Raw genomic sequence first — 21,630 nt, 5'->3', positions numbered from 1 at the left:
CCTGGACCTATATTAGGGTACCGATATGAAATATTACACAACCTTCTTGGTGGCTGAGCTTGGCATGCACTGTTAAAGTCTAATAGAGAAGGAATGATGAGATATCTGGACTTGACCACTGGTAGGAAATAGATGCTCTGTGATGGGTAACATCAATGACACAAATAATGTTTTTTTTCCATTATAACTTCTTTTCATTGGATTATTTCACAGCACTGGTACCTTTTATAAAAATCTCTAAGACATTTTGTTTTAAATGATGCAGAGGTGCAACCAAGACCCTTATACAGGACCATGCATCAAAGCCTACTCAATTTTGTACCCATTCTCTTTATATCCAGACAAGACAGGGATTAGAGTTCTAGGATTATAAATATAATTTGTCAACAGACCGATGCCTGCGGATATAATTTTGGGAAGTGTATATTCATATTCTGATGTCTTTTAAAAAATATATTAGCCACTTTTAATTTGTAAAGAGAAAAAGACATGCAGGGCCTGATTAAGATTTGTGCGGTAACAGGTAACCTGCCAAATACTATGTTCACTATAAATGTTGAGGAATGTCAATTTTCCTGAAGGAGAAGCCTCCACTGTCCCCACCATTGGTCATGGCATGTTTATAGATAAGAGACGACTAAAGATGGGGCACATGGATGTGTTGAGTGTATTAATGGTATCTGTTATTGTTAGTTATAGAATGTGAAACCAGTTCCTAGGGACTGACTCATTCTCTACCTTTTGTGAGTGGCAGTTGCTGAGATTGAGTAATCATCAGATGACTTCTTCTTGCAGGTCCTTTTACTAGAATAAACATATTGTATTACTTCTGGTTCACCTTTACATCTGTGGAGTTACTTTTCTGGGACCATCACAACAATGATCCATGACCATTCTGAGCAGTAACTCCATTATGACAGACCACCATGTAAACCATGGCAGTACACAACCAGAACCATAACAAATTTCCCTTAATAGAATAGAAAAAAATCCCTTGTCATGTATATGTTTAAGCATTAGTCCTTAAAAGGCATACAGCACCGTTTTGGATCCTCCAAATTGTCTGCATACACTCTTTGCATTAGTTACTGGACAAATGAGGAAAAGCATTACAATTGAAACAAACAGTAAATCTCCATAGAAGTGTATTTGATATAAAGGATGGAGCCTGAGCACTAGGAAATGTTTTACATAACACATACTGTTGCAGGGATTCTGCTCATGCACAGAACTATACGCAGGAAACCAGGACCTCAGTGAATTGAGGTGTACCAAAAACTCACCTCAGTACCCAGAACCCCTATGCGACTAGCATCAGTGTCTCATTCGCTCTTCGTATCATCTCGAAGCTACCAATGATTAGACAACCCAGAACATGCGACTTAGAGTACTCTCAGGAATGGTGGGAATTAGAAATACCGGTTTGTTATTATTCTCATATCAGTCCACAACAAGAGTATTCAGAGACACAGTAAAGATTAAAATGTTTATTTTATAAACTACGTGTCCTAAGATGCAGTACTTTGGCTAACATAAGCAGACAAATGATGAAAAATAAAACCATCAGCATTGTTACAATACCATAGAAAATGAAGGAAGAAATCATATTACAAATGATAGTGGAATACAACCACCCTCCCTTCGCTAGTAAGCTAGTATTATTAAAATAATAGAAGGTCTCTAGGTTTGAATGGGGAACCCCATACCGTAAATAACAGCTTAGGTGAATCACATCACAGGATCAGCTTTGCTCTGTGTCTGAAAAGGTCTTCTCCAGAATGTGTATCTCATGCATGCAAACTGCAATATTAAAGGCGCTCGAGTTTCAAATATTTGCAGCTGTGTGCGTTTTATGGCTAGAGCGTGGGCTGATCAACCTGAATTCAAAAGCCTACATTGTTTGTTGGCCCTGACTGTTTCAGCACACAATGTTCAGACCAAGGTCGCGGTGCACGTCTAGGGATGTGAACAACAGAGCGTTCTCATGTGAAGAAAAAGCAAGCAAGCAGTTTTCATATAATAACATCTATCTACAGTGTTGTGTGCAAAAGCAGCAAAAGTGGCAAGATGGCGTTTTAATGTCTAAGACGCATATGCTAACATAGCAATGTGCGTACCTGTAGCTCCGCCTCCACTACACCCTCCCTTGATCGGACCATGAACAAGATGGGGACACAAATCAGGAACGCAGAGTTCAAGTTCGACAGAGACAGAACCAAGTGCATGTATTGGTCATCCATATGATTGGCAGTGAAAGTTCGAAAAACCCGCTTGATAAAGACCAACAGCCTCATGCATCAAGCCAAAATCCAGTCGGTAAAATACCGATTCGCTAATAGCTCCCGGTATTGAGTTAAAAATACCCAATCCCAATGCATCAACCCAAAAGCAAAAATCGCTATTGAAGGAATCCTTAAATAGCGATTCCTTAAATAGCGATAGCATTTAAGGAATCCCAAATTGAGATTCCTTAATTTAAGGAATCTCAATTTGGGATTCCTTAAATGCAATGCATGAAAGTTAAAAAATTAGCGAATTCGCTAATAGGGGGAGCAAATTACCATGAAGATGAACTGCATGGTAATTTGCTAAAAGTTTGAAAAATGCACTTTTGTGCATTTTTCAAAGTTTCATGTTGCGCACACACATGCCCTTAGAGCATGTGTGTGTGCAACATATGTGCACATATCAATTTCAGGGGTGCAATAGGGTGTCATTTTGACACCCTTGCACCCTTGAAATTGCATGAGCAATTTGCGAGAACCTACTGGTACTCGCTATTTGCTCATGCAATCTCCAATTCATTCCTATGGGCCTGGAGGCCCATAGGAATGATTGGGATGGCATTCCTTAATTGCTACTCGCAATTTGCTAGTAGCAATTAAGGAAAGTTAAGGAATCGCTATTTGAATAGCGATTCCTACATGCATAGCCTTTTGCTATTCCTTATTAGCGATTCCTTATTTTTCGCTAATAAGGAATCGCAAATGGCATTGTTGATGCATGTGCCCCCAAATACCTAACAGGGGGGAAAAAAAAGGAGAGAAAAAAAATAAAACTCCAAAACTCTTGGATTGTTCCACATAATCAGAGACAGAGGCAATCCATTAACGTGTAAGCACAATAAGTAGCAACAGCCTCCAAAAGGAAATCATTATAATGTTCTGTAAACGATTCAGCCATCCAGTCTAGCAAAGTAAAGGAACATACATGTTCTTCGATAACTGGAGCCTCTAGCACAATCAGAGGACAACTTGCGTGTTCTTCCAGATAACTTCCAGCCAAGAAGTTATACGCTGCCCTATAGATATCCCAATTCCCTAGGACTCCATGTGCCGCCCCACAGGCCATAATCCCGATACCAGAATAGTCCAACTCATGAGCCACTAAGGGACTCATCAGTCGATCATAATCCGGGGCAGGAGAAACCGAGTTCAACAGGCACAAATCCAGAGCCCATTCGAATGGACAATCTAGGCAATGAAAAACAGGTTGCACGCAAGTAAAGTAGGAAAATCGGAAGGACAATCCATAGGCCACGCTTAAAGTGACAAGTGGCAATGTTCTATAATATTCAAGCATCCGGTTACGAAGTTGGAGCACCCGGGGTAGGTTGTCGTGTGACACATATTGTGCAGCCATTGCGCAGCAAGCAGACCAACAGGAGCACACCAGCCGTGAGGGAGAAAATCAACGGAAGCCCGCCAAAGATGCTGGAAAAAATAGAATGAAAAAATGGCAGTATCACACCAAAGATTGTTTGGAAGGAGGTCACGAGGCCGGAGCCCACAACTTTGAAAAAATGCGCCAAGCCAGTTGTTGACGAGACATTGAATATAGTGTGAATCAGAGCACCGAAATGAAGGGGGAGATCAGTATTTAAAAGCGCATGCACCTCAGTGCGGGTGTTTGCTACGTGAAGGACAAATGTTTCACGGGAGGAAGCCAAAGCGACTTCTTTTTGAGACAATAGAGCCCTTATTCTGCTCATCTTGTTGAACTCTGCTTTCAAGGTTGTGATGGAAGGCCAGATGGAAACATCCAGTCTCCCATGCGGGGGTCGGAAAAGCACATTTTAAAAGCAGACTACTCGTTGAGAGACAGTCAAAATGTAAGGAATTCCTACCAGCATCCCACAACAAGGCTCATTATTCTAAAGCAAGTAACTACCGTTAGCTAATAATGTAAAAGTGGGTGTGATGGCTGGCACAGGAATCCCTTTTAGAACGCAAGCCAAATTCAGTGCCTGAACGTTGCACGCACCATGCAATTGTATGTGCCTACAGACAACCGAGTGATCAGGTGTGGAAATACATTCCTCACCTTTCAAATAAACTTCCCTACCTTCTCTCATGCACCTGCATGTAAATGGGAGTGACCAAACTTCTTGCAGGAAAGCCGTACCCAACGGTTCATATCTGCCCAGGGCATAATGTTTCATACATGAACTGAACTTAAATAAAGGAAATGGCAATGTGATTAACCCGTGGATAAGCCACACAGCGGAGTTCAATTCAGCCACAGAGAAAGGCAAAGGTTCCAACTTTTTAATATGCAGTAATGAATATGTTGCATCTTTCATGGACATGAACTGTTGTTTCGCAGTCAGATTAAACGGCAGGAATAAAGACGATGTATTCATGTAGTCCCAGGGAACTTTCCCAGCCTTCAATGTTTGCAAAGTCCATGCAAACTGCATTATGGAACGCAATTGATTTTGACCATGATATAAAACAGACAGATCATCCTGCACAATATCCCCAACAGACAAAACAATATTATCCAATGTGTAAATCCTAGAAGAAAGGGTGTTAATGCTATTATCGATGACAGCTAGCACTTTTTCCAAATTGGCTTGATCAATAGCTCTCAATCTGGAAGCAGCTTCAATTTGCGATAATTTCCAAACCTCGTTATAAATAGCATACACCCACCTTTTGAATCTGCCACCCACAGGACCCTCAACAAAATCATTCAAATCTATTGTGTCATGTAATTTTGATAAATGAAGCTTAACAGATGCCAATGTGGAATGTTGCAGCCAGTTCTGACATAACTTCCCTACAGAGTAGGTTGTAACTGAATAGGAAGATTCAAAGCGGGGGTCCACACTGACCTGTGTATAACCAGGGTGGAGACCCAAAAAACGATGTTGACAGGAATCCGAGCTCTTCTGCCATATCAACCATCCCTCACGATCTAAATCGGAGATGTTGAAGGATGTATTAGTGATGTACGACTGCAACTCTTCAAGGGACAGATCTGTATGATTATCCCAATTATGATAAGCACTCATATCAGGAATAGAGGGGGAATTCATCTTTTTAGAAGTAGCCAATCCAAAGCAGGTGGTTTGAAAAATAGTAGAATTAAAAAATAACATGTGGTTTGGGATAAGGCAAGCATGATGCAGAACTTCAGTCCCTCGCACCTGCCAAGTCTTAGAACCCCAAACAGATTTAAGATCAATAGTATCTTTCCACAGCTCATTCCCCCCGATAGCCAATTCATCCATAAAGGACTTGGAATACAATAATTTAGTGTGGGTCAGCCTAACCTTTGAAGCTGACTCCGCCGCCTCTTTAAAATAAAAGGCTTCAGGTTTAGAAACACTGAAATCAGTAAAATATGTAAATTTGCTCACTAATGTGCTGGAGCTGCCTTCCATTGGTGCTGGACAATGTTCCCATTGCGTATAATTTACAAAATTTCTAAACGTATTGGCTTTATGTGGGAAATGATTGCCATAGTGTTGGTAGCAAAATAGTTCCCCATAATTAGCAGTGTCTAAATACAAATCTTCAGCATCAAAGGCTGCATAATATTTTAAATCAGAAAACAGTGCTTCTATGGCCTGAACGTCCCAATCATCAGAGCCGATGTTTTGTTTCACAACATCACCCATAGAAACACAAGGTACATTGGAGACATTAATCACCTCTGTGGGATCATGAATTTGAAATTTTACAGCATCCCACACAATCCCATCCAACACAGTCCAGGCAGTAATATTCACAAAAGTCTGGTCCCTTTTCATGATGTGTGATGAGGAGTGGGGGGCCAAAGTTCCATCAATTAGTCTAATCGTAGATCTTTCGGTGAGATAGTGTCCATTTACAAGACGAAAAAATACCACCACAAATCCAATGGACATAAACAAAAAAATACGTATGAGCAACAGCCAAATGTAAGTCCAAGGGGCTATTAAAAAATGTCCCCTAAACCAAGTAGCAAAAATAGAAACTTTTGATGGGGGATTGGAAGTCATAGAGTTAGTGTCAAATGAAAAACGTGACTGGTCCATTGCAGTAGATTGTAAACCAGGCAACGACACATCTGTGGGATAAGCATACTCTGTATCTTCAGATTGACCACCAGCCGGTGGAGGCAGCAAAGGATTAGTAACTGTAAGCATCTCGATGGCAATGTCAGGGCTGGTTGTAGATGCCAGAGCCAAAACAGAATTTCTCAGCATCGCCGGACAAGAGCCCGCTGGAGTCATACTAAAAAGAATCGGCCACTCGCTGTAGTTTGACATTGTCAATGGAGATGTACCTGTTATCCTTGCGACCAGGAAGTGGAGGTAAAATGACTGTTCTCGTACCCTGCACGCCAAGCACTGGTACTGGTCCACGATAAGAGGGGCCAAACTCCTTCTTGTTCTCCACCTTCTCACGGACCAGGTCACCAACTCGAGATAGCCAACTGACTACCGGAATTTGAAGCGCAGCATCAGTTGCGGAGGGCAAGTGTTTCTTTGCAAGACTGTCTCCGGTCTCTTGTAGATTCTGTAATACAGCACAGTGATCATCTACGTCAAAGGGTGCAGCTGACGCCGCCATGTCTAGACCATCAAGGTCCGGGACAAACATTTTTATGCCAAAGAGCATTTCGTATGGGCTCCGCCCACCCAGAGATCTTCTAGGGAGATTATTAAGTGCACGTTGTACGTTATACAGATGGGCTAACCAGTTCCTGCCTGTGCCTAAAACTCTAGCTGTCAGGGATTGCTTTAAGTCACGGTTCATTCGCTCCACAAGACTATTGCCCTCAGGCCTGTATGGAGACGAAAATTTGACTTGGACCCCCAAAGACCTCATGGCTTCCTTGTACGCCTTAGAGGCGAACGCAGGGCCTTGGTCAGAATGAAGGGTACCACATGCGAAAATTCCCACAAAGACACACAAATCCCTGATGACAGTTCGAGCATCAGCACTCCTTTGTGGCCATACCCAAAGAAAACGTGTGCACGAATCCACTGCAACCAAGATGTACTCATACGCAGTATCAGAGGAGAAAGGACCGCAGTGATCTAGATAAACACACCCAAGTGGTTTATTAGATATGTACAACTGAGTTTGTGGTGGGCGCACAGCAGTCGAAGGTTTAATCTGCTCGCAAATGTCACAATCAAGAACATAAGCACAAGTCTGTTTATACAACCCACGCTACCAGTAACATTGTTGTAAGAGAGTAACAGTCGCTGAAACTCCGACATGGGCAGAGGCCATACCTTCGTGAGCCGCTGTTATCAAGGAAAGTCTGCAGTCCGCATTGGGAATCAATCTGTCACCAACGTCATTAATTCTCACATAGGGAACTTTATCAGGACTTAAATGATAAGAGTACCGAGAAGGGAAACCTCTAGGGTAATTACTTCCCTTCTCTGTTGCAGCAATAGCTGCCAAGATGTCATCATCAATCTTACTTTTGGATCTTGTAACTGCTGCTACTAAATATGTCGCCACTGCTGTTTTCGCTGCTAAGCTGTTACCGACAGCGTGGACACCAACTCGCTGATGCCCAAGAGTGTGAACTACATTCACAAGAGGCAGATTCTGTTTAAGTTCTGCCACTCGAACCCAAAGCATTTTATGCTTGATTGTGCTGCCTTTGGAATCGCGATATTCATTCTGTGACCAAAAGAATAAATTGTCATTAAAAGACTGAACACAGTAAAACGAGTCACTCACTATAAGAGTTGTAACTCGTGGGTCAGCAAACTCCAGTGTTAGCACAAGAGCACGTAGCTCCACCAATTGTGCTGTACGGTCACCCAATGACTGCGTATGCACAACATCAGACTTGAATTCACCATTCACGAAAGTACCCGCTACAATTGCGCAGGCCGCTGAATAAGCATACTTCGATCCCGTCGCCGGTTGCACCGAACCATCTGTATAAATGACACAATGGTAATCATCAAGCGGGCGCAAAGACAGAGGAGCTGGATTAACAAATTCATACTGCAAGTACTCCTGCGTCTGTAATGAGGCATCAAAGATGTAGGTGACATCCGGTGATGTCAAGGAAGTGGCCCATTGTATCCAACGTGGATGCAAAGCTTTAGAATTAGGTACACTGGTCTTCGTCACTGCCTCTAGGGCCGGATAAGGTGTCACAACCAACATGCGTTTTCCTTGCAACAGCGCTCTCTCTTTCAGAATCGCCATCTGAACCGCAGTCAAAACTTTCTCGACAGTGGAAAAGCACATTTCAGCTGAAGTGTACAAGTGTGATTTGTAAGCAATGGGGACTGTGTCGCCCTCATTGAACGTTAAGTACTTGAAACCCACTGCGCCTGGCACAATTCTTATAACCAGGTTAGTGTGGTTATCACGTGTCAGTAAGTATTTCGAAGCAAGAAGGTCAGCCTGCAAAGATTGCAAGATAGCTGAATGTTCTGGCAGCCAGCCCGATTTGGAAAAATTAGGTTGTACTAAGGCATATAGCGGCTTGATACGCTGGGCATAATCGGGAATATAGATACGCCCGAAATTTAGAAAACCTAGCAAAGATTGCAATTTCTTCAGTGTTGTAGGAACACGCATACATGCGCACTTCTCCAGGAAGTGAGGGGCTAATCCTCTACCTTTATTGTTGAGCTCGTAGCCCAAAAGCAACACTGTATACTCTGCAATGTGCGACTTCGCAAAGTTGAATTTGTAACTGAAGTCCGCAAACATAACAATGATGCGGTCCACGCGACACAGATGCGGCCATAATTCGTCTGTGAGATAGATATCATCAACATACGAGTACGCATCAGGGTCAATGCTCTCTAACAGAGAGACTACACGTGTGGCAAAGACGCCAGGGCTGTTTTTATAACCCATGGATAATCTCTTAAACTGTTTTTGTTTGCCGCCAGACTACTAATAGAGGACAGATTATGGCTTAAAAAGCCATTAGATATGTCAAGTGTGGTCCTAAACCTTTTTCGCACGAGACTATCAACGAGGGCAGAACTGTGGGTATTCTGTACAGCACAAGTCCGACAATGAGAGTTCAAATGCCGGTAATCCAAAACTATAGACCAAAACTGGGTTCTGGCTCGAAAAAAACTCAGCTGGACTGAGCCAAATTACCAAAAGCAACAAAACATATTGTCCAAAACTGAGAATCACTAAACACAATCCCTTTTATAATTCCTATCATGAAAAATAGAACGTGAAAGGAGGGCTTTGAGAATTGCCTTTTACTCAAAAAAACATTTATTGTTTATTTATCATTTTTCTCATTTGTGCGCTCAACAATTATTAATTGCGCCTTTACATTTTACAAAATACATCGAAATATATATACAAATATAATAAACAACACAAAACGATAGTTTTGATCCCCTATATGGAAGGTTTTAAACTACATTCATTCGTCAAGCATTCATGGCCAATTCATTCATACATACAATCGACATACACTGAACAAAGCGGTCCTAATGACACCTCTTCTTATGAGATAAATTGATTTGCAAACTCTATATATGTCCTAACATTTTCACTTTTTCTGAAAAAACAATGAAAGAACGTTTTTTGAAAAGAGCCTCTCAAATGGGTGCAAAAAGGACCGATCTGGTCGACGCGTTTCGAACCTCTATCTTTTTGAGGTTCTCTTCAGGACCAACCAATTTCCTAGAAAAGTATGTCAATGTGGAGCCTTAATTTTCCATAACTCATCCAGCTTGCCCTGGGGCCTTCGAAGTGAATCTGTTGTCTTAATGGGACAGCCGGGTCCCACTTAGGAGACGGCTGTCTCCTTAGCCGGCTTCCTCAATGGACAAAACCTCTTTTCTTCCTATGTCAGTTTACCAGATGGATGGACGTGCCTCGTTGGAGTCCCGTGCCGGCTTCGAGATTTCTCCACTGATGCAGCGTTCCGCGGCTCCGTTAGTCTGTAGGTCCTACAGAGTTATGGAAAATTAAGGCTCCACATTGACATACTTTTCTAAGAAATTGGTTGGTCCTGAAGAGAACCTCAAAAAGATAGAGGTTCGAAACGCATCGACCAGATCGGTCCTTTTTGCACCCATTTGAGAGGCTCTTTTCAAAAAACGTTCTTTCATTGTTTTTTCAGAAAAAGTGAAAATGTTAGGACATATATAGAGTTTGCAAATCAATTTATCTCATAAGGAGAGGTGTCATTAGGACCGCTTTGTTCAGTGTATGTCGATTGTATGTATGAATGAATTGGCCATGAATGCTTGACGAATGAATGTAGTTTAAAACCTTCCATATAGGGGATCAAAACTATCGTTTTGTGTTGTTTATTATATTTGTATATATATTTCGATGTATTTTGTAAAATGTAAAGGCGCAATTAATAATTGTTGAGCGCACAAATGAGAAAAATGATAAATAAACAATAAATGTTTTTTTGAGTAAAAGGCAATTCTCAAAGCCCTCCTTTCACGTTCTATTTTTCATGATAGGAGTTATAAAAGGGATTGTGTTTAGTGGTAATCCAAAACTAGGCGGTACGACCCATCAGGTTTAGTTACAGTGAATAGAGGATTATTCATCGGTGACACATAGGTTTCAATAACACCTTGATATTCCAATTGTTCAAGGATTTCTGCGACGTGCGATCTAGCTTCGCGGTGCATGGGATATTCGGGTTGCGGCTGGGGCAGAGACCGTAAAGGAATCTCATGGCTTGGCGACAATTTATCCAACCCAACCTGAGTACGGTACAAAGCCGGAGCAAGCACCTGGGCCCACTCTTCTGCAAATTTCTGAGCGTGATCCATTGGCAGAGTGTGCGCGAAAGATGGGAGGATTACCTCCTCCCCTCTAGGAGCGGCCAAAACGAAAGCTGGAGCCAGTCCGCCTCTGTTAATAGAATGTCATATGTAGAGGTCAGATTATCCCAAAAAATCCCCTGTATTGTACATTGTATGTCACCTTCAATTAAAAGGACTACGTCATATAGTCTGTCAGGGGGAGCCACTCTAGTATCCACAGTTTCTACAGTAATGAACGTGTCAGTTACTGTCGCCTCCAGATATGGACGCAGTGCTTGCCGCACTACTGTAACCTCCGCTGCGCTGTCGAGCAGCGTCAGTGCCCATGTCAGGTTCCGAAGCTGCATTCTCACTATCTGTGGCATACCTCGCTGTTAGTGCAGCAACTTTCTTCTTCTGAAACCGGGGACGTTGACGTGCAAACTCGTCCTGCTTGCCTTTACCGTCAGGCTGACGGGGTTGCTCACGTCCTTGTTGGGCACCCCGTCCTTTGCTACGTTCACCGCCACCGGACTGTGAGACCGATGTTTCCTGTGAAGAACGAGGAGAACGTTGTTCAGTAACCTGAAACCTATCAGGTGACCTAATTCTAGTACGATCGCGCAAATCATATGTGCGTTCACTAGTCGCCTGTACAGGTGACGCGGGACGAGACCCCTGTTTCTGTTGCAGCTTCCCCTGTTTCTTAGATCTCCAACTTTGTTTAGGAAAAGCCGGACGATCATCCTTGAAAGATGAACCCATCTTAGTTTGCTGTTGCACATCTGCACTTGGAACAGAAGGCTTAATCCCTAAACTACTGCAGCCTATGGTTCTATACGCCTGCGCAATAATTTTAGGTAATTCTCGGGGCTTATCGTCTTCATCACGAGGGCCAGACCGTTCGCCACTTGAAAGTGAACCGCATCTCCCTTGAGGTTGCCAAGAATGAGAGTGGCAACCACGTCGAACACACCGACAAGCCTCATTCCCAACTCGACTGCTGCCTCCGGACCGTGTTGATCTTGAACACGTTTGATCACGGAAGGAAGCACAGCCATAGATGGGGTGCTGAAGCATTTCGAGTAGACCGCTGCAAAAACTTTACCCCAGGTCTCACAATCGGTCACTTCTGGGACTAAGTCTTTCTGCAAACTAATGGTGAGTATCCTGTGTTTCTCCACAGGAGTAGTGTGCGGAAATACTGCTTCCAGCTGGTCAAATTTCTCAGCAAGCCAATAAGGCAGGTCGTCCTTAATCTGGGGGCGCTTGCCCATTACCGAATTAACCATGACGGGACTAATAACAATCCCTGCCGGGCCAGCTGGTTGCCCCACAACAACAGGTGCCCCTACCTGTGCATTGCGCGAAACATATTGCACTAATGTACTGTAATCAGGGCTGTATGTAATACACGCAACTCATCCACGGCAACAGTTAAATACCGAGGATGAGGTGTAAAACCGGCTAGGACCGGCCAAGTGGCCCCTGGAATGGACAAAGGGCCCAAACGAGCCGGTGTAACCATGTAGGGGAGGGCGCCATTAAACCAAATATGATGCTGCCATGCCGAAATAGGAATCTCCTGCGTCCTATATGGCGTATAATTCGCTGGGACCTGCGTGGGAGTATAGGAGTGAAACGTACTATCGTCCACATTCACCGCCGGCATTGTAACCCAAGAGTAAAACAACTCATAGGGATTGTTAGACCTGTCAGCCCTTTGGGTGGTCCCTCCTCATCATTATTTATTTTGTCCCACTTTTGCCTCAAACCCTGTTTGAATTTTTCCTTTTGGGAACCACCAGACTTTTTCGTGTTGCTGCAGATTCAGGGAGCCATTTTACCTACCCCTGAAACTTCTGTCTGAGGGCCTGGAGCACAAAATGGTGGCCACCTGTGACATCACCAGCATCCACTGGAACCTACCAGCACCTTCCAGAACATTCCAGAACCCTGTGACAGTTGGAGGCGGTTTAGAATGTTGGGAAGCTAAGACAGAGAGTTGGCAGTTGGAGCTGGCAGTTGGCACCTGACTGGTGAAGAGTGAGCAGCAAAAACTTGAAGGAGGAAGGAGTGAAGCAGCAGGGGTGGAAACTTGTGCCTGGAGTGGGGTCCATAAACCCACCCTTGATACTAGTCCCTACTGACGGAGCCCAGCCTAGAGCCCTGTGTGGGAAGAAGCCAGAAAAACCGTCCTAAGGACCTGGACAGCAGGAACAGGCCTTAGAAACAAGAGAACAGCAAGATCCTGACCTGGAAACTGGTTTCCCTGGAGTCCGACGTCGAGTAGCCTAAGACCTGGAACCCGAGGTGGAGAAGCGGCGCTGACTGGAAAAGCAGACGTCGTACCCGGAGCCGCCAGAGGTCGAGAGAGGGCGCCGTCAGAGGTCGTGAGGAGTACCAGAGGTCGAGGAGGAAGTCACCCGAGGTCGAGTGAGCGGCGTCATCGGAGGAGTGAAGTCCGCCCTCCGGAGTCGTCGGAGACCGAGGTGAAGTGTAACGGAGGTCGGGAGTGAGGATCGCACTCCGGAGTCGCCAGAACCTGTGAGAATCGTGCCGGAGGTCAGGAGTGGAGGTCGCACTCCGGAGTCGCCGGAAACCTAAGGAGAGGAGCACCGGAGGTCGGGAGTGAGGATCGCACTCCGGAGCCGCCGGAAGTCGACATCGAGGCAAGGCCGGCCGACGTCATCGAATCCGAGGTCGCCATCGGACCGGAGCCGCCCGAAGTCGACATCGAGTAAAGACTGCCCGACGCCATCGAATCCGAGGTCGAGATCGACCCGAGGCCGCCGACATCGAAACCGGAACCGCCTACCGGCGTCGTCACGAACTGACATTGTGCCGAGGCCGCCGACATCGAACCGGAACCGCCTCACGGCGTCGACACGACTCCAGCGGCGTCGGAGCATCAGAAAAAGGGCAGTAAGTGGAGTAGAGGGCGCCTAAGGCCCTGTGGAGACCTGAGAGACTGCTCTAAGGGGCTAGGGAGGTGCTGGAACCAACCTGACTGTGCCAGGGGTGAACTGGGACTAATCTAGAGAGGTTGTGTGGAGAGAGAGAGCCAGGTCTCTGGTATTTCCCCCCTCTATCTACCTCAGTTTAGGCCTCAGCCTTGACCAAGCCAGGGAGTAGACACCCTCAAGCCTTCCATATCCCCACAAGCTGTGCCTGGGCCAAATCAGCCCTTAGGAATCAAAAGTGATCTGATTCTATGAGTGTCACTGTCAGCTTTTAAGTATTTATTAGGGGCACTGTATTTATTGTATTTAACCTATTTATTGTTCCACTGTATTTATTGGTCCACAGTATTTATTGATGCACAATATTTATTGGTTTACAGTATTTATTGCCTCAGAATATTTAATTGCCTGTATGTATTGCACTTTTATTTATGCCTTCAGTATTTATGATCACCCCTATTTATTGAATCATTAAGCCAGTATTTATTTGACCTGCACTTTCTAAAAAGTTTGTATATTGTGATTGTTATTTATTTTATCCAATCAGCAACTAAGAGAAAAAGCAGATAAAGAAAGATATTTTCATAATTTTTACGGTGTAGAGTCGTTTTTGGAACGGATGCACGCATGGTTATTGTTTGGGTATGTCGTATGCTTAGCACGGAGCCTGATTCCTGACCACTCGAGCCAAGCTACCACAGTGTGTCCGGAAGACCACCACCACCCCTTCTAGTGTGGGAGTGGTTTTCCAACATAAATTGGTGTTCAGTGGTGGGATTGAGCTGTGCCTACGTATACTCAACAATAACTGTGGGTAGTCCATAGGCCTACACCGGGAGTTTTCTCAAAGCGGCCTTCCTAATTGTGGGTTTTTGTTTTTTCCAAATTTACTCTGGTGGTGGGAGGAGGTATTATATAAGGTACCCCCCTGCATAGTTACTGCACAAAACCTGTCCTCTAACCTGAGTGGGCGAGATGGAGTTTGTACTAGAAAATCTAGAAACGTACACTGTGGCCCAACTCAGGGAGTTTTGCCAGCGGGAGGGGGTGTATTGTCCCCCAGGAGCAAAGAAGGGTGCACTCCAAACCAGCTTAAGGGCTTGGGGGGAGGCACGCCGAGAAAGCAAGGCTGAGGAGGAAGACAGGGATGGAGAGCCTGACACCGAGGGGGCTGAGATGTACCAACCTGAGGTGGGGAACCTGTCAGCGGGGCCCAGGACACTCTCTAGGAAGGGCAGCACTGTCTCTAGTGGTGGCTTATCTGAAGTGGAGTTAACAGACCGGAGGGAGAAGAGACAGCTCACATGGGACTTAGCAAGGCTGGAGAAGGAGAAGGAGGAACAGAGGATGGCTCATGAGAAGGAGAAACAGAGGATGGCTCATGAGATAAGGCTGAAAGAGATAGAGCTTCAGATCCTAAGAATCGGGGCACAACCTGTTCCTAATGGTGGCAGCCAAACCCAAGAGATCACCAGGGAACCTAAACCATACCTGCCAAAGGACATAGTAGCTAGCTATGGAGTGGGCGACGATATCGCCAAGTGGCTAGCGGCCTATGAGGTCTCACTGAGGGCCCATGGGGTTCCAGAGAAGTACTGGGGAGGGGGATTGTACAAGTACATGCCTCCAGCTGGTAGGGATGCTTTGTTGGCCCTCGAAGAGGATGAGCAGACCCACTACCCCACCATGAAACTGGCGCTCATAAGGAAGTTTGGACTAACACCCGAAAAGTACAGACAGAAGTTCAGGGGTAGTCACAAACTGGGCACACAGAATTGGGTGGACTTCCTGGACTATGCAAAGAAGGCACTTGAAGGTTGGATTCAGGGCAGTGAAGTGAGGAACTACGAGGGGTTGTTTGACCTAGTACTGAAGGAACACCTGCTCGAGAAATGTTTCCCTGAACTGCGGCAACACCTGGTGGATAGCAAGCTGACCAGTCCCCGGAAGCTTGCTGAGGAGGCGGACATTTGGGCTAGTACCCGGGTGTCCACAAGGGGGACTGGAGGGGATACTCAAAAGGCCGGACAGGGCGCCCCCCGGAAGAAAGAGGGAGGGGAAAAGAAAAAGGAGTTCTCCAAAGGCCCCCAAAATAACTTCCAAGGGAAGGGAACAGGATTCACCCCTAGGGCTAACCCGCCCAGAAACCCTAATCCTGGCCAGAGTCAGCAGCCAAGGGTTGTCCATTGCTATGAGTGCGGTGGCGTTGGACACTATAAAGGAGATCCGAAGTGCTTGAAACGACCACCCCCTCCCACTGGAGGAAAGACCCCCGGAGTAGCTAGTGTAGTGCTCGGGGAGGAGATGCCCTTAACTAAGGGAAGGGAGTGGGCGGGTGTCACTTTAGTGTCCCTGGGAGAACGGGAGATGGTTCCTAAGATCCAGGTGCCCGCAAATACTGCAAAGTATGGGCAGTGGGTCACCATCAACGGCCAAAGAGGGGAGGCTCTGAGAGACACAGGAGCCAGTATGACTATGGTGCGTAGCCAACTGGTGTCTCCAGAGCAGGTAATTCCCGATGTACTCCACCCAGCCGCGATGGCTGACGGCAGAACAGGCCACTATCCAGTGGCCGAGGTTCCCTTCGAATGGGGGGGGGTTGCAGGTTCACTTCGAGTTGACGTAAGCCCTGCCGTGCCAGTCGATTGTCTGCTGGGGAACGACATGGAGCACAACGCTTGGAAGGAGGTGGAATACCGGACTCACACCGAGATGCTGGGTACACCTGACTGGGCCTGTGTTAGCACAAGGTCCGCGACTACCCGAAGAGGGAGTTCATTTCGGCTGGAGCCTGGAACAAAGGCCCAGCCAGCTGCCAGTCAAGGGAAGAACCGAGGACAGGAGGAGCCTGCCTCGGCGTCCCCACCCCGTAGGACGGATAGGCCACCGGAGGTGGTGGACCAGGAGTCTGCGGTGGGGGACGTTACCAACCTGGAGGACCTACCCATCCCGGCCGAGTGGCACGTGGAGGGAGGCCCGTCCAGGGAGGAATTCTGCCAGGGCCAGAGGGAGTGCCCTACCCTTGAGGGGCTGAGGCGACAGGCCGAAGCCCAGGCAGCAGGGAACGTTGAAGGGAACTACAGTGTTTACTGGGAGGATGGCCTCCTCTACAGTGAACCCAAGGCACCCCTACACGGATCGTCACGAGCCTTGGTAGTCCCTCAACGTTATCGAGCCTTCCTTCTGGAGTTGGCTCACGAGATACCATTGGCAGGACACCTGGGGCAAGACAAGACCTTCGCCCGTCTTGTCCCACACTTTTATTGGCCTCAGATGAAAGTGTCGTCCGATACCTACTGCCGGACATGTGTGTCTTGCCAAGCCAGTGGGAAAACAGGGGTGAAGCTGAAAGCTCCCCTGGAACCACTTCCTGTCGTTAGCACCCCCTTTGAAAGGGTGGGCATCGACATTGTGGGTCCGTTAGATCCACCAACTACAGCTGGTCACAGGTTTATCCTGGTTCTGGTGGATCATGCCACACGGTACCCAGAGGCAATACCTCTGAGGACCATAACAGCACCTGTTGTGGCTAGGGCCCTGATGGGAATCTTTACCCGAGTGGGTTTTCCCAAGGAAGTTGTGTCCGACAGGGGGACCAACTTCATGTCAGCGTACATGCGGGCCATGTGGAAGGAGTGTGGAGTGACATACCGGTTCACCACTCCTTACCACCCCCAGACCAATGGTCTGGTGGAGAGGTTTAACAAAACCTTGAAGGGCATGATCAGAAGTCTGCCTGAAAGCCTGCGGAGGAAATGGGACGTCCTCCTACCCTGTTTACTCTTTTCTTACAGGGAAGTGCCACAGAAGGGAGTGGGCTTCAGCCCCTTCGAGCTTCTGTATGGGCACCCTGTACGTGGACCTCTCAACCTGGTGAGAGACGGATGGGAAAGAACTCCCAGAAAGCTTCCCCAGGATGTGGTGAGCTACATGCTGGCCTTCCGGAGCCAAATGGCTAAGTTGTGGAAGCAAGCTTCTGACAACTTGGAAGCCAGCCAAGCAGTGATGAAGGCGTGGTATGACCACAATGCTCACCCGGTGGAGTTGGAGCCTGGCCAGAAGGTGTGGGTGATCGAACCGGGAGAGCTTAGTGCCCTCCAGGATCGCTGGTCAGGACCCTTTGAGGTGTTGGAGAAGAAGGGTAAGGCTACCTACTTGGTGGACCTGAAGACCCCTCGTCAGCCCCTGCGGGTGCTGCACGCCAACCGCCTCAAACCCCACCACGAGAGGCCCGAAGTCATCTTGATGATGGTGACTGACGGAGGAGAGGATGTGGAAAGCGAGCCTCTCCCTGATCTGTTTGCGTCTCAAGAAAAGGATGGGTCGGTGGAGGGAGTGATTCTCTCCCCATCTCTAACTCCTGAACAGCAGGAGGACTGTCGCCAGGTCCTGGGGCAGTACTCCTCGTTGTTCTCCCTTGTCCCGGGTAGGACTCACCTGTGCATCCATGACGTGGACACAGGAGACAGCCCACCTGTGAAGTCCAAGATCTTCCGGATGTCAGACAAGGTGAAGGCCAGCATTCATAGTGAAGTCACTAAGATGCTGGAGCTAGGAGTGATCGAACCTTCTAGCAGCCCCTGGTCCAGTCCGGTGGTACTAGTACCAAAAGCTGCACCACCGGGTGCCCAACCAGAACTGAGGTTCTGTGTGGACTATCGGGGACTGAATTCAGTGACCAAAACTGATGCTCATCCGATCCCTAGGGCGGATGAATTGATTGACCGGCTGGGAGCTGCCCAATATCTAAGTACCTTTGACCTTACTTCAGGGTACTGGCAGATCTCTTTAACTGATGGAGCAAGGGAAAGGTCAGCCTTCTCCACGCCCAATGGCCAGTACCAGTTCTGTGTGATGCCCTTTGGGCTCAAGAACGCACCTGCCACGTTTCAGCGCCTGGTAAACCAGATCCTCACCGGAATGGAGAGTTTCTCTGCTGCTTATCTGGATGACATAGCCGTCTTCAGTAACAGCTGGGAGGATCACTTGCGTCACCTGCAAGCTGTTCTCCAGGCCCTGAGACAAGCTGGATTGACGATCAAGGCCAGCAAGTGCCAGATCGGGCAGGGGTCGGTAGTGTACCTTGGACACTTGGTGGGTAGGGGAGTGGTGCAACCCCTCCAGGCGAAGATCGAGGCCATCATGGCCTGGGAACCCCCCAAGACACAGACTGAGGTCCGAGCATTTTTGGGCCTCACGGGATACTACCGCCGCTTCGTGAAGGGGTACGGTACCATCGTAGCCCCCCTCACGGAGCTCACGTCCAAGAAACAACCTCGACGGGTAGTCTGGACGGAGGCTTGTCAGCAAGCCTTTGAGAGATTGAAGAAAGCCATGTGCGAGGCCCCGGTCTTAAGGGCCCCAGACTTTTCCAAGGAGTTCATTGTCCAGACAGATGCATCAGAACATGGCATTGGGGCAGTGTTATCGCAACTCAACGAAGAGGGTCTGGATCAACCCGTGGTCTTCCTATCCCGGAGACTACTTCCCAGGGAACAGAAGTGGAGTGCAATAGAGCGTGAAGCCTTTGCAGTGGTATGGGCTCTGAAGAAGTTGCGGCCATACCTGTTTGGCTCGCACTTCCTAGTTCAGACCGACCACAGACCCCTTCGTTGGCTGATGCAAATGAAGGGGGAGAATCCTAAGTTGTTGAGGTGGTCTATTTCCCTACAGGGAATGGACTTTCAGGTGGAACATCGGCCTGGAGTGGACCACGCCAATGCAGACGGTCTCTCAAGGTATTTCCGCCTTAGTGATGAGAACTCCCAAGGGGTTGGGTAGCTCTCCCCACTTTCAGCTGGGGGGGACGCGTGTTAGACCTGTCAGCCCTTTGGGTGGTCCCTCCTCATCATTATTTATTTTGTCCCACTTTTGCCTCAAACCCTGTTTGAATTTTTCCTTTTTGGGAACCACCAGACTTTTTCGTGTTGCTGCAGATTCAGGGAGCCATTTTACCTACCCCTGAAACTTCTGTCTGAGGGCCTGGAGCACAAAATGGTGGCCACCTGTGACATCACCAGCATCCACTGGAACCTACCAGCACCTTCCAGAACATTCCAGAACCCTGTGACAGTTGGAGGCGGTTTAGAATGTTGGGAAGCTAAGACAGAGAGTTGGCAGTTGGAGCTGGCAGTTGGCACCTGACTGGTGAAGAGTGAGCAGCAAAAACTTGAAGGAGGAAGGAGTGAAGCAGCAGGGGTGGAAACTTGTGCCTGGAGTGGGGTCCATAAACCCACCCTTGATACTAGTCCCTACTGACGGAGCCCAGCCTAGAGCCCTGTGTGGGAAGAAGCCAGAAAAACCGTCCTAAGGACCTGGACAGCAGGAACAGGCCTTAGAAACAAGAGAACAGCAAGATCCTGACCTGGAAACTGGTTTCCCTGGAGTCCGACGTCGAGTAGCCTAAGACCTGGAACCCGAGGTGGAGAAGCGGCGCTGACTGGAAAAGCAGACGTCGTACCCGGAGCCGCCAGAGGTCGAGAGAGGGCGCCGTCAGAGGTCGTGAGGAGTACCAGAGGTCGAGGAGGAAGTCACCCAAGGTCGAGTGAGCGGCGTCATCGGAGGAGTGAAGTCCGCCCTCCGGAGTCGTCGGAGACCGAGGTGAAGTGTAACGGAGGTCGGGAGTGAGGATCGCACTCCGGAGTCGCCGGAACCTGTGAGAATCGTGCCGGAGGTCGGGAGTGGAGGTCGCACTCCGGAGTCGCCGGAAACCTAAGGAGAGGAGCACCGGAGGTCGGGAGTGAGGATCGCACTCCGGAGCCGCCGGAAGTCGACATCGAGGCAAGGCCGGCCGACGTCATCGAATCCGAGGTCGCCATCGGACCGGAGCCGCCCGAAGTCGACATCGAGTAAAGACTGCCCGACGCCATCGAATCGGAGGTCGAGATCGACCCGAGGCCGCCGACATCGAAACCGGAACCGCCTACCGGCGTCGTCACGAACTGACATTGTGCCGAGGCCGCCGACATCGAACCGGAACCGCCTCACGGCGTCGACACGACTCCAGCGGCGTCGGAGCATCAGAAAAAGGGCAGTAAGTGGAGTAGAGGGCGCCTAAGGCCCTGTGGAGACCTGAGAGACTGCTCTAAGGGGCTAGGGAGGTGCTGGAACCAACCTGACTGTGCCAGGGGTGAACTGGGACTAATCTAGAGAGGTTGTGTGGAGAGAGAGAGCCAGGTCTCTGGTATTTCCCCCCTCTATCTACCTCAGTTTAGGCCTCAGCCTTGACCAAGCCAGGGAGTAGACACCCTCAAGCCTTCCATATCCCCACAAGCTGTGCCTGGGCCAAATCAGCCCTTAGGAATCAAAAGTGATCTGATTCTATGAGTGTCACTGTCAGCTTTTAAGTATTTATTAGGGGCACTGTATTTATTGTATTTAACCTATTTATTGTTCCACTGTATTTATTGGTCCACAGTATTTATTGATGCACAATATTTATTGGTTTACAGTATTTATTGCCTCAGAATATTTAATTGCCTGTATGTATTGCACTTTTATTTATGCCTTCAGTATTTATGATCACCCCTATTTATTGAATCATTAAGCCAGTATTTATTTGACCTGCACTTTCTAAAAAGTTTGTATATTGTGATTGTTATTTATTTTATCCAATCAGCAACTAAGAGAAAAAGCAGATAAAGAAAGATATTTTCATAATTTTTACGG

The sequence above is a fragment of the Triturus cristatus genome, chromosome 7, assembly GCF_964204655.1.
Source record: "Triturus cristatus chromosome 7, aTriCri1.1, whole genome shotgun sequence".
NCBI lineage: Eukaryota > Metazoa > Chordata > Amphibia > Caudata > Salamandridae > Triturus > Triturus cristatus.
The sequence above is the reverse complement of the archived record's forward strand: the minus strand, read 5'-3'. Positions refer to the sequence as shown.